The sequence below is a fragment of the Callospermophilus lateralis genome, chromosome 6 (assembly GCF_048772815.1).
Source record: "Callospermophilus lateralis isolate mCalLat2 chromosome 6, mCalLat2.hap1, whole genome shotgun sequence".
Lineage (NCBI taxonomy): Eukaryota > Metazoa > Chordata > Mammalia > Rodentia > Sciuridae > Callospermophilus > Callospermophilus lateralis.
In genome coordinates this window covers 129,641,666-129,658,706 of record NC_135310.1, presented here as the reverse complement: position 1 = coordinate 129,658,706, position 17,041 = coordinate 129,641,666, and the positions used below count along the sequence as shown (strand labels likewise).

At 34.0% G+C, this 17,041-nt stretch overlaps 1 pseudogene; it reads right to left on the bottom strand.

The window, feature by feature from the left end:
* Positions 1-584: 584 nt before the first annotated feature.
* On the bottom strand, positions 585-1,522 carry LOC143400827 (putative olfactory receptor 2B3; annotated as a pseudogene).
* Positions 1,523-17,041: the final 15,519 nt, after the last annotated feature.

Sequence of the window (17,041 nt, the reverse complement as noted above, 5' to 3'; positions counted from 1 at the left end):
AATTTGATGATTGGGTTAAGGCTATAACTCAATCATATCTTCTCTAAAATGAGATTCACACACTTAGCTAGTTTAAGCTAGACTGAAGTCACACTACTTGTTCAGAATATTTTGGAAGAGTATGTACAATGATTTTTTAGGAAGGGATGAGGGAGTAAAGGGATTGAGGATTTGCGTTATGATGAAAGAACTTTGGGGTTGAGATCATTGGTTATTTAATCATGAAGATGTGAAAATCCTTATCTAAGAAATAGACTAGATGACTGTGAAAGAAATAGTTTACATGTGGGAAGGTTAAAAAAAATCAAGCCTTCCTAACTTATCTGACATGGTTAAGAAGAAATTAGAATGACTTGGACTCAAGGAACACAATGCATTCGGGGATTTCTGGAAAACCAAGGATTTTTTAACTTAGTAAGCATATGTTGTGTTTCTTCAGCATTATTTTCTGGACAGAGAAAAAATTTTCATATGTTGGTATAATTCAATGAAATCATGAGAGCCTGGAAAATTGGAAAATCACTTCAAATGTTTTAATCATATTCAAGAATACGGGAAGACTCAGAGTATGCTCAATGAGGTACTTATTTCTTATAGAGAAAGATTCTTGACATCACCCTCTTGAAGGCCTCCTTCATATATTTATTTCTAAGGCTGTGGATGAGTGGGTTCAACATGGGGGTGATGATCCCATAGAAGAGAGAAACCATCTTTCCCCAGTCCTTAGAGGTCGATGAAGGTGGTTGTAGGTACATAAAAATGCCTGTTCCAAAAAAGAGTGACAACACAACTATGTGGGACCCACATGGCCCCAAAGCTTTCTGCTTGCCTTCTGCAGACTTTATTTTCAACACTGCTTGAGCTATGAAGCCATAGGAGATGAGGATCAATGTCACTGGAATTCGCAGAATTAATACACTGAAGAAAAAGAGCTCTGCCTCTATAGGCTTTGTGTCAGCACATGACAACTTGAGAAGGGCAGGAACTTCATGGAAGAAGTGGTCCACTTCCGGATGACCACAGTGTGGCATGTTCAGTGTCAGGGAAGACTGCAACACTGAGTTGCTGAATCCAGTGAGCCACGAGAAGTCAGCCATCCTTAAGCAGAACCAACGGTTCATGATGACTATGTAGTGGAGTGGTCTGCAGATTGCCACAAATCTGTCAAAGGACATAACAGCCAGGAGGAGACATTCTGTGGCTCCCAGGGCCAGGAAGATGATGAGCTGGGCCACGCAGCCACCATAGCTAATGGTCTTTTTATTTCAACAAATATTTGCTAACATATGAGGGACTGTGCTTGTGGTATACCAGAGATCTAAGATAGATTAGTGAGAAAGAAATACATGGGTGTGTTAAGTTTGGGATCCAGAATGCACACAATCATGATGGACATATTACCAAAGATAGTGAATGTGTATGATATTAACAAAACCACCAAGAGGGGCATTTGCAGCCAGGGTTTGTCTGAGAAACCAAGTAGGATAAATCCTTTTGGGGAACTGTCATTTGCCCAGCTCATGATAATCCTTACTTTTTATTCCTAAAAAAAATAGAGAATAAGAAAAGAGTCAATAAGTCAATAGATATTTGGAAGTGAATTGAATTTAGATTAATTATGATGATTAGCTCTGCACCAAATATAATTCACAGTCAAAAAATTTGGAACCCTTCTGAAGTACTTATCATTTGGTTAAAACATAGATCCTTTGTTTCCAGAAGTCAAATGTATTGATAAAGGACATTGTTATTAAATGACATAAAGTATATAAAATTACATGCAAAACTCATGGAAAATTATAAGTGCTCAATACATTTCAAGTCTTCTCTCATCACTTCTTACTCCTACCTCAATAAACATCTTCAATAATAAATACCACTGTAAATTAAATTATTTTAAAACCAGACTTAAAATGCTGAGGATATAAACCTATAATTGACCTAAAGCAATTCATCTAAATTTGGTAACATCTTTGCATAATATTTTGAGTTATGTTATGCAACTTTATTTCCACCAAATACAATCCTAAGTATTAGATGCTTTGATTCCAGATAATAAAATTAAGGCTTATTTGTGAGGCAGTAATGATCAAAGTTGACATCTCCCCACTTAAAAACGTATAACCTAATCCTTGCTTGAGTCAACATGACAGACACTGCTCACTGCTTGAAATTTTATTCTCACTAAAATGCCGATAGATATGAATTACATTTTACCTTTTTTGTGACTTATGAAAATGAAAAATTTGCACACTTACTAATAATGAGACCAAGATTCAAACCCAGGATTAAAGACCATGCTTTCTTTTATACCATATTTCCTTCTAATTTTACATATAGCAAGTCAAATTTGGCTACATATAATGTAACATTGAGATAACTTATACCATTTGAATTTACAAGCATAAAAACAGAGAATACTGCTATGTGCTATGACACACACCTGTAATCCCAGAGGCTCAGGGAGGAGAAGGGAGGTAAAGTGTCAAAGCATATCCATACCTTTGTGCCATGTGCAGAAGGAAATCTGGTCCAAACACAAGTTGATAAATGCAATAATTTTTGTTTGTGCTTTCAGCCTCTGTGATATTCTTTTTTTTTTTAAAGAGAGAGTGAGAGAGGAGAGAGAGAGAGAGAGAAAGAGAGAGAGAGAGAGAGAGAGAGAGAGAGAATTTTTTTAATATTTATTTTTTAGTTATCAGCGGACACAACATCTTTGTTTGTACGTGGTGCTGAGAATAGAACCCGGGCCGCACGCATGCCAGGCGAGCGCACCACCACTTGAGCCATATTCCCAGCCCCCTCTGTGATATTCTTATTCAACTATTTTTTTCCCACAAATTGAGAATGAAACTAACACAAAACCTGGACTGCATCAAGAACATATGAGAAAAGTCCTTACAATGAAGTGAAAGTGTATTATTATAGTTACTGTCTTCAATCACTAGGCCATTTTTGACTAGCATGGGCTCTGATCATCATGTTTCTAGTGGATTTCTATGAGAAGTTGATTTTATAGACATGAGCAATATCATTGTTTGTACCTTTGAAAAGGATGTGCCTTTAAACAAAACCAACTAGTATTTCCTAAGGGCCAACTATTCACACAGTATTATGTCCTCTATTTTAACCCAAGGGATATTGAGTTCCAGAAGTTTAATTGGTCACTGTGTCCAAAGAGGAACTCAGTGAACTCTAGTCCCAACTGTCCTAGAAGCATGGTACTGGCACAAATGTGGTTCAAAAGTCCTAAAATATAGGTGAAAACTACAGTCATAAAGAATAAAACATTAAAAAAATAACTTCAGAGTTGTTTAATTAGGGCAGCACAAAGTTAAATGGATTATATCCCCATATTCTTTTTAAATGGTCTCAGGGTCAAATAGGGAGTCTTATGTCAGTATATATGGAAAAAAATTATATACTTCATTGATTTTTGTAATGCATAAGTTTGAAGTAAACATTCCTGAGATATTCAGGTTTAGAATATGCACTAATAAAAGATGAAATTATATCATACAAAGTCACATGTAAATTAATCCACATAGATATTTAAAGTTAACAGTAATTTACTAGGGTAGAAAAAGTAGAAATAATATGAGATTGGAGCAAGAATATTTTTAATAAGGTTATATATAACTCAATATTTTCCCACTTAAGATTTTCAATAAAATAAAAAAATTATAATTGCATTTAGCAATTATAATTTTCCTATATACATATATGAAAATACCTAAGTGAATCACACCATTGTGCCCATCTGCAAGAATGGGACCAAATTAGGATAAAATGTATACCATGCTTGTATAATTTTATCAAAATATATTCTACTGTCATGTATAACTAAGAAGAATCAGTAAAAATAGGAAAAAAAAAATAAACTCTGATCTCTAAAACAAAACCCAAATAGCCCAATCAATTAACAGGCAAAAGAACTAAATAGACATCTCTCAAAAGAGAATATAAATATGACCAACAAATGTGAAAAATGTTCAATTTCCCTAGCAATCAAAAAGTGCAAATGAAAACTACATTGAGATTTCATCTTAGTCCAGTGAGAATGGCAATTTTCAAGAATATATGTAATAATAAATGCTAACAAGAATGTGGGGGGAAAAGTACACTTATGCATTGTTGGTGGGACTGCAAATTATGCAACTACTTTGGAAAGTCATGTGGATATTTCTCCATAAACTAGAATGGATCCATCATATGACCCAGGCATCCCATTCCTTGGTATTTATCCAAAAGAAGTTAAGTCAGCTTATTGCACTCATACAGTCACATCAGTGTTTATAGAAGCACAATTCAAAATAGTCAAGTTATAGAACCTCCTTAGATGTACATAAACAGATGAGTGAATAAATAAAATGTGGAATAGAAAATGGAGTTCATTACTTTGTCTCCTACTAGACCATCATGAAGTGACCACTTGAAGATATACTTAGAATGCCAGTTGGATGCAATCCCATCCTCCAAGACCCAGGATATGCTGGAAGCCATTAGCCAAGTAGGTATGACAATTCCTTGCCAGCGTACCCCCATGTTGCTTAGTGGAAGGTGACCTTGCTCAAGGACCAGGGCGGATCCGTGTTTAGGGTGTTCCCGGTTTAGGATAATCTGAGTTTAGGGTGTTCCCGGTTTAAGGTTATTCCTGCTGGGAATAGGGCGTATCCTGCTGCCTGAGTTCCCCTTGAGTTCTCACGGGATTCAGAATATATTTGGGAGACAGAAGCCCAGTGGAGTGTGGATTTGGGCAGAGAACGTGGATTTTTCCAGAACGTGTTTGTAGAAGGCCGGTATGAGATCAGGAATAAAGAATTGCTGTTTGAAACTTCAAAGATGTGAGTGGCTCGTGATTTGTGCCCAGCCAGACTGCGGCAAGGATATACTTTTTTTTTAAGTTTTGTTTGTACTTTATAGTTATACATAACAGATAAATTCATTTTGGCATGATTCTGTGTCTATTAACATTCAAATTAATTTGCCCTATATTCGTCTCCAGTGTCTCCTTTCTCCATTCTTTCCTTCTTTTCCCTATTCCATTTTATGTACTTTACTGTTCTTTCTTTTATTCAGTTACTTATATCTATCTATCTATCTATTTATATATGTATGTATATATACCATATATATATACACTAGGTATATAGACATATATAAAAATACATATATATACATATATGTGCATATATATACTTCATATGTGTACATATACATATATATAGATAGATAACTGAGAGTAAAATTGTATTTCAGTAGTCTGTTTCATACTATATCACTATAGTATGCTAGTATGCTGACTTTAGTTCATACATGTACATGATCTATATCTATAGGATATTTACAATATATATATATATATATATATATATATATATATATATATAATATGTATTATATAAGTATAAATAGATAATGAATAGTGAAATTGTGTTTCAGTACGTCTGTTTCATACTATATATGACTGACTTTAGTTCAATGAATTGCATTTATCAATTTGCACATGTTGAATCAAGCTTGCATTCCTGGGATAAAAACCATTTGATCATGATCTATTCCCTCCTTATGTGTTTTTAAATGTGGATTGCTAATATTTTCTTAAAAATTTGTGCATGTTTGTTCATCAGGGATGTTGGTCTGAAGTTTTCTTTTCCTGATGTGTCTTTATCTGGTTTTATGGTGTCAGGGTTATGCTGTATTCATAGAATGTATTTGGAAGTGTTCCCTCCATTTCAATTTCATGAACTAATTTGATAATGACTAGTGTTAGTTCTTTAAAGGTCTAGTAGAACTAGAGAATCTATCTGGTCCTGGACTTTTTGTTTTTGGAATGCTTTCAATTGCTATTTCAATTTCATTGCTTGATATGACTCTGTTTAGGTTTTCTGTCTTCCTCATTCAATTTGTGTAGGTCTTATGTGTCTAGAAATTTGTCAATGTTTTCTAGATTTTCCAGTTTGTTAATGTATACATTTTCAAAATAGCTTATAATAATCCTCCAAATTTCAGAAGTATTTGTGGTGATATTTCTTTTTTCATCTCTAATTTTATAAATTTGGGTCATCTCTTTATTTTGGTTAGTTAGGCTAAGAGTTAATCAATCTTAGTTTTTCAAAGAACCAACTCTTTGTTGCCATTTATCTCTGTATTATTTTTTCATTCTCAATTTAATGAATTTTTGACTCTGATCTTAGTTATTTTCTGTCTTCTGCTGATTTGATGGAATGCATGTAATCATATCAATTTTTGTGTCTTCTAATATTTATATTGTTACCTACCATATGGTTATTTTGGAAAAAAATTTCATGAGCTGCTTAGAAGTAAATAAATTCAGCTGATTTGGGATGAAATATTCTATAAAGTCTGTTTGTCCATTTGATTTACAATATTATTTAGGTTGGAAATACCTTTATTAATTTTATGTTTGGATGGCCTATATACTGGTGATAGGGATGTGGTGAAGTCATTGTATTGGGGTCTATCTGGGATTTAACATCAAGAAGTCTCTTTATTTGTTTTTATGTAATTAGGTTCATTGACATTTGGGGCATAAATATTTACTATTGTTATATCTTGTTGTTGGATTGTTCCGCTTACCATTTACCAATATGTTGTTTCTTCTGGTTAGTTTTTACTAGACAGCTGCCTTTTCAGATATGAGAATACCTCTTCCTGCTTCTTTTTGGACTCCACTTGCATAGAATTGTTTTTTATCTTTTTACTTTCAGCTTATGTGTATCTTTGCCTATGAGATGAATCTCCTACAAACACCATATAGTTGGATGTTGTTTATTAATTAATCCTACCAACCCATCTCTTCTAATTCAGGAGGTGACATCATTCCATAATACTATAGATAGATGTTTATGTGTCTTAGAGAGTTTCTTTTTTATCTTGTCTATTTGGGATTTTAAATGACATATATATATATATATATATATATATATATATATATATATATATAATCAACCTCATTTCTAAGGGGAGGAAATTTTTCTGCTATTATCTCTCTGAAGAAACCCTTGATGATTTTAGCCTGTATCTCCATAGTTGATTCAGGTGACTCCAGAGTTGATCTCTTGATTTTGTCCAAGAATTCTTGCATATTTTTGTCATGGTCTTTATTTTTTTCCTTCCTTACATACTGAGTATTCAAGTTCATATACTTTGTCTTAAAGTCCCAAAATTCTATCTTCAAGGTCTGAAATTATATTCTCTATGAACTCTATTCTGTTGGTGATACTTTCAAGTGAATTTTTAACTAAATTCATTGTATGTTTCATTTTCTGAATTTTTGGTTAGTTTCTTATCAATATACCTATTTCTTTATTCACATGGTCTTTCACCACCTGTATTTGCTCTCTTAATTTGTTCCTTGAACTTCTTTTTGTTCATGAAACATTGTAATAATGAGTTTTTATAGTCTTTTCTGGAATTTCATACACTTACATATCATGAGTTTCTTTATTGAGGAATTGTGGATTTGGGGAGAGATTTGTTTGCCTATTTCCTCATGTTTTCAAAGGTCTTGGACTTATGCATCTTTCTAAAGATGAATTCCTTTTTATACACATATTTTGGTGTATGGTTATCTTTTGTTAAATTTCTCTGTTTTTGTTGTATGAGTAACTGGCCAAAAATGAGACCCCTTTCTTGTTGTTCCTATTTGAGACCTGATTATTGGTTTGGTGGTTTTTGTATCGTCTATTCTATGTTTTGAAGTATTGTTGAGGCTCATGTTTATTTATGGAGTAAGCTTTGCTGTTACTTGTCTTAGTTATGGTGTTACTTAGCAGCAGATCTTCTACTCTGTGAATTCCAAATGTCCCAATCACTTCCCAGCCCCTCTTAGAGAAAGGGAGAACAAAGAATAGCAATAGTGTTAGCAAACAATGTACAGTTTTAAAATAAATGTCCAGTGTCTAATTTGACATTTGTAACACTAATTAAAGATGAATGATGAGGGCAGCATTTAGCATCAATACTAACAATAAATAACCATGAACTACAACAGACATAGACAGCAGGTGTCTACTATGTCATCCACTCTATTGATAATCACACCATGAATGTGGTAGAAGTTACTTAAAATATATATTTATATAAGATAATAAAATTACAGTTCCTTAAATGAGGAGAAAACATGGTAGAAAAGCAAGAAAAAGTTTGAAATATTTTTAAAGTGAATAAAGGAGAAGCAGGGGATGAAAGCTTACAGATGAAAGCTGTAAAAATGGAGAGATAAAAATAACTAAAAGTAATAAAGGAAAGAAATAGAGGAGGACAGAACAGGAAAATTTGGCTATTAGTAGAGTGAAGAAGAGATAATAAGAGGAACAAAAACCAAAGCAAAAACAAAGAAACAAATATAAGACCAAAACAAACAAAATTCATATAAAATTTTACCCCAGTAAAGTCAAATCAAGGCTAAATAATAAATGGGTGAAGTAAAGATGGATTTCTCTTTCTTTTTTATACACATATTTTGTGTATATTAAAAAGAGATAAATTTAACCAATTAAATTTAAGCAATTAAAAAGAGCAAAATTATATGAATAAGTATATATGTATATACATATTCATATAATTTTATTCATATACATATATACATATATATACATATTCATATAATTTTACTCATATAATATATATATATATTACATATATACACACACAGCATCACATGGATTGAAAAAAATTTTAAAATTTAATAATAAGATAAAATAAAACTTAAAAAGGAATAGGAGAAGGAATAAGAAAAAATCTTCTCAATGAGAAACTAAGCACTTGCTTCCATTGAGATAGTCAAAACTGTTGACAAGGAGGATGTTCATTGCTTATGTTGTTGAATCTTTCTGTTTGTTCATCTATTTATTCATTTATTAATGGATTCTGTGACCATTGGGTCAAGGGCTGGGGATTGTAAGTTCCACTTCTATGTATCTCATCAAGCTGCCAGCCACTGTGGCCAGGATCCAAAGCTACCGAAATATGTCTGTCTCATCTGACCATATAGACTGAAAAAAACTGGGGAATGCTGATATATGATGCACTTCCATAGTGGAGCTGGTGCAGAGTTCTAAATTGAAAGTTCCAGAAGGTGAGGTTTAACCTTGGCTGACCTTTGAAATTCTGTCAGTGTGTATTTGAGACCTGATCCACACCCCCTATTACTGGGATAATCTCAATTTCTGCTAGATATCTGGGTCTCAGGGATTTCCCCAAAATTCCATCTTTAGGATAAGGAACCTAAACCTCCACCAACCTCATTTATTCACTGGAAATGAGTAATAATTGCTCAGTATCAGACCTGGAATCCTGGAGTGTAGACATGCATGTCTACCTGGTTACTGGCATTGTTTGAGTTGTTTATATGGGATGCCAGCAACAAAGGGAGACCTCTCTCCTCAGTATTCTGAAACTGGATTGCTCTGATCATAATTCTCTATGCACATATTTTAATCACGTTGGTCCAGGCACAATCTGGACCCCATGATAGGCAACTGCGGGGTCAGGAAAGTGACTGTCTTTACGAGTTTCCAGTCTGCTATTGCTGATAGCTGCCTCTAGACAACTTAAAATAGGTCTCTGCTGCACTGAACACAGGTTGAATGGTTTGGTTATGTTTCACTCAACACTTTCTCCCATTGTCCCTGGGCCACATAAGATCCGATTTTCCACTGGTTGGCTGTGAAAAAGTTGGTGCATCTCTAATGTATTCTTTCTTATTTTATGTTTAAAATCTCCAGCTTTCTGTTTCTCTATGATGATTTTACTGTCTAATGTTGAATTTTAGTGAATTCCTTTAGTGGGTACCTTCTGAAGTGCAGTCTTTCAACTGATTAAATCTTCTGTTGAGTAACTGCTGGGAAGTGCACTTTTTCTGTATTCTTCCATCTTCTGACTCACAGAGTATACTTGAAATAATTTATCTTAAAGTCATAATGACCGGGGCCTCAGTTACCTCTGTATCATTCCTCAGGTAAACTACTGTGATCAACAGAAGTACTAGCTAAGATAGAGAGGAATACAAAATGATAAGAATAAGAAGACAGTGGATATAATTAGTGGACCTGAGGTCAGTTGCAGTGGTAGTCATCTCATAAGTTCCACCTAGACCACTATAAACCTGTAAGAACTCTGCCAAATTCATGCAAAGGAGTGAATCTGAACATTTAAAGACATGTACAGTATTGGAAATTAAAATGTCCTGCTCAGAGCCCACTTGCAAAATAAAGGCATAATCTCAGGGGCTAGATATGATATTGACAGACAGAGGTCATCTAGAATTCCCCCTTTGCTTCATTTAAATGCATGGTCCCTTTCCAGTGACCTTACATTCATCACTGATTAACTGAGAGATTTAGTTTGGCCTCTTTCCTTAACTCAGAATGTCTCAATTATCATCTCATATTGAATAGTCCTTGTAGGGTACAATGATACTTAGGAAGAGTTAAAATTGAAACTTGACATTTCATTCTCATCAATCATGATTCCTCCCCTTTCCATTCAAAGATATTGACACAAAAATTCTTTCCTAATAAACCTCCTCTGAATAATAATCTCCATTTCTGAGTCTGCTTCCTGGGCAAGTCCGTCTTCAAAATGTATTTTAGAATTGGTAGTCACATGCATGTACACACACACATAGTCATACTTCACCAATATTACACATATCCCTACTATGAGGCAATTATATAAGCATGATTAAATGTCAATAAATCAAGAATATTTTTCTAAGCAGAACACTGCAGGCAACCAAAGCAAATACAAATTTTTAGAAAGTGTCAACGCTTTAAAGACAAATGACTCCATGCTCTGAGATTAAAGGTCAAATTGCCAATAGCCTGGCTGGTCTCTTTCATGCCTGATACCAAAGTATCATGTGCAAAGCATTGAATTCTGCCTTTCTAATCATCAAAAAGTTCACACAGTCAGCAATGGCAGTTCCTGCAACAGTGTTTGTCCAAGATCATCCATGCTGTTAGGCATGTACTTAGCCTTCATATGTTCCACCATATCTACTCTATTGAGGACCCATTACATAAAAAATGAATTGAGTACCATCCACATGTTTGGATCAAGGCCCTTATTTCCATAAAATTCATATACATTCATATCTTAACCCATTCCTCTTTCTAAACAAAGGAGAATATCAAATGTGCTGTGCACAATTATGCCCACTGAAAGAGTTTTCCCTCACTAGTGTCTTTAGGGCAACACTAAATTGGACTATACTGCAGAATTTGTTCACTGACAAATTGAAGACTGACTAATGGGTGTGATGGCCAGTGTCTCATTAGGGGGTTCTTCCTGCCTAGGAGGATTTAAGCCACCCTAAAACTTAAATCTCAAATAATTAGTGAATAGCAAAACACAAATAGTCAGATATATATGTTTAAAAGTGAACCCCCCCTTATAGATCTAGTCCACATGTATACTCGAATTAGATAAAGAAAAGATGGCTCTGGTGGTTTATTTAAGGGGTCACATCAAAGGCAGGGATGAGGTTTCAAGAGCAGAGTCTTGCTTCATGATGTCTTGCAGTCAGCAGATTGATAGACATCTTGACAGGTCACACCCATATCAGGTGCTGTGTGGGCCACTGCAGAGCAGGATAGAAATTCACATGGCCCTAGGCAATTGACCAGAGAAAATGTGCACTGGTTATTTCAGATACCAAATGTTTCTCTCCAATAGGCTTCCATGTGTGATGACCCACATGCAACCCATGGATGGCTCATGACAGCTGACCATTTTAAAAGTCCTAAGTGAGGTTCTTATTCTTCCAGGATTTGGTCAATTGGGAATCCAGTGAGACTACAGATGTGAATTGAGAGTATAGCACTGATGGAACAGCAGTAGGTGATAGATGGCAGGGCCACTAGTTGAGATAACTTAATCAAAATAAGCTCTATTTGCTATAAATTCATTCCTTGCTCTCCACTTAAAGTTAATAACCTTTTCAATCACCTATCAAATAGTCCATAGTAGGATACTTTGGTGTGGTATATGCTACCTTCAACTCTATTTAATTCCATCAAGAATCATGCCTCTTTTCTTGCAATAAGGCATAAAAATATTTTTTCTTTAATAAAAATATTTTAATTAAATAAAATATTAATATTAAAGAAATAGTAAAACAGGTTATTTAACCTCTAAAATTCCACTAATGTAGTGGTCCTAAATCTGTGTAGGTTTTATGTCTCACTCTGGCACTCAAACTTCTTGGCATTTCCTACTCATTTGGTTTAATTAGGATACTGCCATCAATATAGGGTAACGTGTATTTTCTGTAAAAGATGAGGACATTCAAAAACCTTGCAGAGTATACTTTGTCTGAAAAGAAAGTTAACATGGCTCCAAGGTGAGACAATAAATATCAACTATAGTACTTCCCACAGAAATGTAAATTGCTTTTGATTCTTTTTACTGATTGGTATTGAAAATGATCTCTTCAACATATCAACAAATCACCAAAGACTGTATTAATTTTTTTTTCTGGTAAAGGTTCTACAACTGATACAGCAGCTACAATTGGGGAAATCTTTTGTTAAGTGTTCAATGCACTTTTATCTACTATAATTCCTCTAAATTTTCAACCTTTGTATTTTAAAGACTGAAATAAAAACTATGCCTTTTCTTGAGGATTTGTTATTGCTTCTGATCTTGGAAGAGAAGTGCAATTTATGGATATTCTCTTGGGTCTTAGTGCATTATGGCATCAATGAGAGAGTTTTTTCATCTGTTAAGTATATTCTGTTTCCATAATACATTCATGGATCCAGGAAATAACCATTGGTAGGTCTAGAAACCCACTGGACTAGTTACTCATTGGACTTAAACCAGGGTCTTATATGTCTCCTATGTTCTGTAACCCTCTATCTAGCAGTCATGATGATATTTTTTGTTCCCTAATATTAGTAACACTTAGCCCCTATGTTAATCAGTCCTCAAGATTTTTATCTCAGTATCTGTCTTTCCTCTTGGATAATTACTCTGGTAAATGACTCTAGATCCCTACAAGAAAATATTTATTGGAATATTTATCTTATAGTTTTGAAGTGGCATTCTAAAATTCTTTAAAAGACTTTCCCTCCTTTTTAATTGATAGAATGTAAGTCTGGGAACTGGTCTAGATAAGAAAACTGGGTGAAAGATCGTTTTGTTTGTTTGTTCCTTTTTATTGCAGTTTCCATTTCTTTTTTACAAAGTTGCAAGATACATAACTCAAGCAGCTCTAAATCTACTGAAGTGCTAAAAAGATTATAGGCTATTAGCCATCACCACAGATCTTTGTGGGTCAAAGCATTCTGGCTCTGATCACACCCTGCTCTTCCTTATATTTAGATAGCTCCTGATAGTTAAAAGCTGTCATCTAGTTTCTATATATTTGAAATCATCCTGAAATTAGAGAGACTAATTCCATGAAAACATTTTCTATTGTCAATCTATTGACATCACACTTCTCAAAGTTACCTTGTCTCTTTAACTATTACATCCCCTCTTCTTCTAATAAAAGGAGTTGTCTCTGGGACAAACAAGGAGTACATATCTCATTATCCTCTTAAGGCAACTTCATTTCATTCTTCATAGATACCATTATATCAAAATTTTAATAAGCTACTTCTGAAGTAGATTAAAACTGGATTCAGTATTCTTTTCCAGGAATGTCATTGGGAAGTCAGGGAAGAGTATTTGTATGTCTATAAATTTTCTTCTATCCAGTTTTAAAAACTATTTTCCCCCTAAAAATAGTCCTGGTGGTTTTTGTTAAATCCTGCAATTTTTAGAATGAGGTATTTCTTTCTTGTTGCAGGAAACATTAGCATTGCTTTGGGGTGTTAAATGAAGGCAGTGAGATTTTGAAGACTGTACTACCTTATGAGGAATCTGTCTCAGGTAAAGCTTTGCATTTTTTCCAGGCCAGTGGAGGATTCTCTCTACCAGTCTGGAGGAGACAGCTTTAGTCAGTTTGGAAGGGTCAAAGCAATATGGAAATACTTTTTTTTGAGATGCAACTATACATATATCCACCATCCTAAGTCCCAAAGTATGGCCTCTTCCCTTTTAGGGCCCTCAATGTAGCACAAAAGCCCAGTTGAGCATATGCATTTTGTCTCTTGTTTGTTTGTCTTTTTTTTTTCTTTACCTTTGTGACCCTCATAGTTAAATCCTAGGTCTTATTGCCAATAGTCTCCCTTAGGATGGAGAATTAGGTGCAAATAACTGACTCAGAAGGAGATTTTAGGAACAAGAATGAGGGAAATGGAGAGTGAAACAGGTAAAATATACAAGAAACACAGGGATATAATAGGTTGGTTGTGTGCAATGGGAACTCAGTTCTCTTAGGATCATCCTAGAAAAGAATCTTTTTACCTGAAGTAAGAATGGTCAAAGGACTTACCCACTCACTACCATCCTCAATGGTTGAGGGTTTCCCCAGGGTCATTAAATCTCTGCACTTCTGGGCATCACTTGATATTGTACCAAAAGTTTTCCCACAGTATCAGACAAGGCCATCGGGCAGAGAGGGAAGATATATACAATTTGATGTGTTACATCACTGACAGTAGGTGTGAGACTAATCTGAGTTCACACAGAGCTCTTCACTGCTGCTCTGCTGGAATTAACTGGGCTAAGGAGATGAGCTACACTGGCACCAGAGTCACCTACATTAGGAGGTGAAATGCAGATGCTGTACTCTACATTTGTAGCTGCAGGAATCAGAATGAACTGGCTTTCTGTATAAACTCTGTTTATACAGAAAAGCAGAGGAGGTGAGCTGAAAAAAAAAATCACAGGGACAATAGGCATTTGCAGGAAGTAGACAATCTCAACAGAAAAGAAGATGAAGAAAATTCTTGCATCTTGCATAGTGAAAACCAGCTAAGACTGTCAATTAATCAAAAATTAAAAAAAAAAATAGTTGATGTGAGGAAAAATACATTTCCACAAATGATTAGAAATTAATGGGGAACTGGAAGAAATAAAATAGAGGGATAGACATATAGATATATAGAATTAGATGCAGATATATAGACACCAGTATTAGAAAACAAACTACCAAGGAGGAATAATCTGAACAAATAAAAACCATACACCAGAAGTTGTTTGCTGTGAAGTGTATTTTAAAAATTAAAAGATGGAATAAGAAGCTGTTAACTTTGAACATGGGGAAAAAATAGATGAGATTCTTTAAAACATCAAACTACTCTTTTCCAAATAGTATCAAACTCAAATTTAAAACAAAAGTGCCAACTAATTTTTTTAAAAATTCTACAGAAACAATAGCACAGAAAAGAGAAAAAAGTCAGAGAGAATGTATAGATTTTTTGGAATGCATGGACTAGCAAAGAAAATTTGAGTAACATAAAAAATATGACAAAATTCAAACTGTAAAAGATCAATGCATCTAAATGCCATGAAAAGAAAAATACTTGTATTGAGTGTAATGTGTTTATTAATATTCTTTAATGATGAGAATTACTAGTTGTGAAAATTTTAACTTAATCTGCTTCTAGTACATGGATCAAGGTAAGAGTATAACTGTGGAATGTGTTGTAAATATTACTTTATGTCAGCTTTTCTTAGGCATAATATATTATTTTAATGATTTTAATGTCTTCCTTGTAAGTTTTTTGTTTTCTATAGAACACTTTTTCTATTATTTTCATCATCACCTATTTTGAATAATTTAAAAAATACAAGTATATTAGAATATAAATTTAGGTTATTAAACAGGAAAAAATTCTCTAATAATAGAGAACGTGAAATAGTGCAATAAATGATCAAGTCGTATTCTTCATTGAATTAAGAGGATATTAAATACAGATATGTCTGCTTTGAAGAAGAAATATGCCTAACTTATAAAGAAAGGGAAGCGGGTCTGGGATTATATCTCAGTGGTAGAGTACCTTGTCTAGCATGTGAGGCCCTGGGTTTAATCCTCAGCACTGCAAAAAAAATGATAGATGGATAGATAGATAGATAGATAGATAGATAGACAGATAGATAGATAGATGATAGATACATAGAGGTATTGTGTTTATCTACAACTAAGAAAACTTTTTTAAATGTTACATTTATTTTTGAAGCTTTTTTGCAAAGAAGGTAACTTAGAAATACAATACTCTATTTCTCTAAATGTTATTTTTACTCACACTCTGCAAAACATTGGTTATATATTTTGGTGATCTGCCCTGGAAAAAAATTCTTTGAATACCATCATCATCATTATCACCATCGCTAACAGAGAGGTTGCAAGGCTACAATGTGTCAGGGGTTCATTTTAGTATTTTCTATGTGGCTTCACATTTAGATCTTCAAACAATTGTACGTGGGTTCTATGATTTCTCAATTTTCAGATAGAAAATTTAAGGAGAGAACCACGTAAGAATGAAATAGTTAAATATGTTTCCTAAGATCACACAGCATAAAGGTGGCTGAAAAACTAAAAGAGAAATTGAAAAGGAGAAACAGAAAAGGGGGAAAAAAAGAAGGAGTAAAGAACAGAAAGTGGAGAAGGCAGAAGGGTAAGAGAAATAAAGAAGAGAAGGAGAAACATGAGAGAAAGATTAATTGAGATTCAAAGACAGAAATAAAAGAAACAGAGAGATATGGAAAGGTAATATGCTGTGAACAGTACAGTATATATGTACAAAATTATGAAATAAAGTGATAAATGTGTACTCTTTATGAGCAAAGATGCAGAACATCTAATGTTTAGCAAAGTGATTTTCAATAGCAAGTGCTTAGATACTTTTGCATAATATTTATAGTGAAGTTATCAAAATTGAAGAAAATGTCAAAGAAGGAAAGAGAGAGAGAATGAATGATTGATAAAAAAAATACTAAAGCACTTCACTAAATTTTGTAATTTTTTCCCAAAATATATAAGGTAAAAATATCATCTTTGATCAGAAAGGAATCAAACAAGCCATACTGCCCTTTTTCCTGTCCCTGAACTGGACTCATCTCAGGCTTTTGAACAAGTACTTTTGATCCATCTCCCAAGGAGGCAATTGCCGCAGAAGCT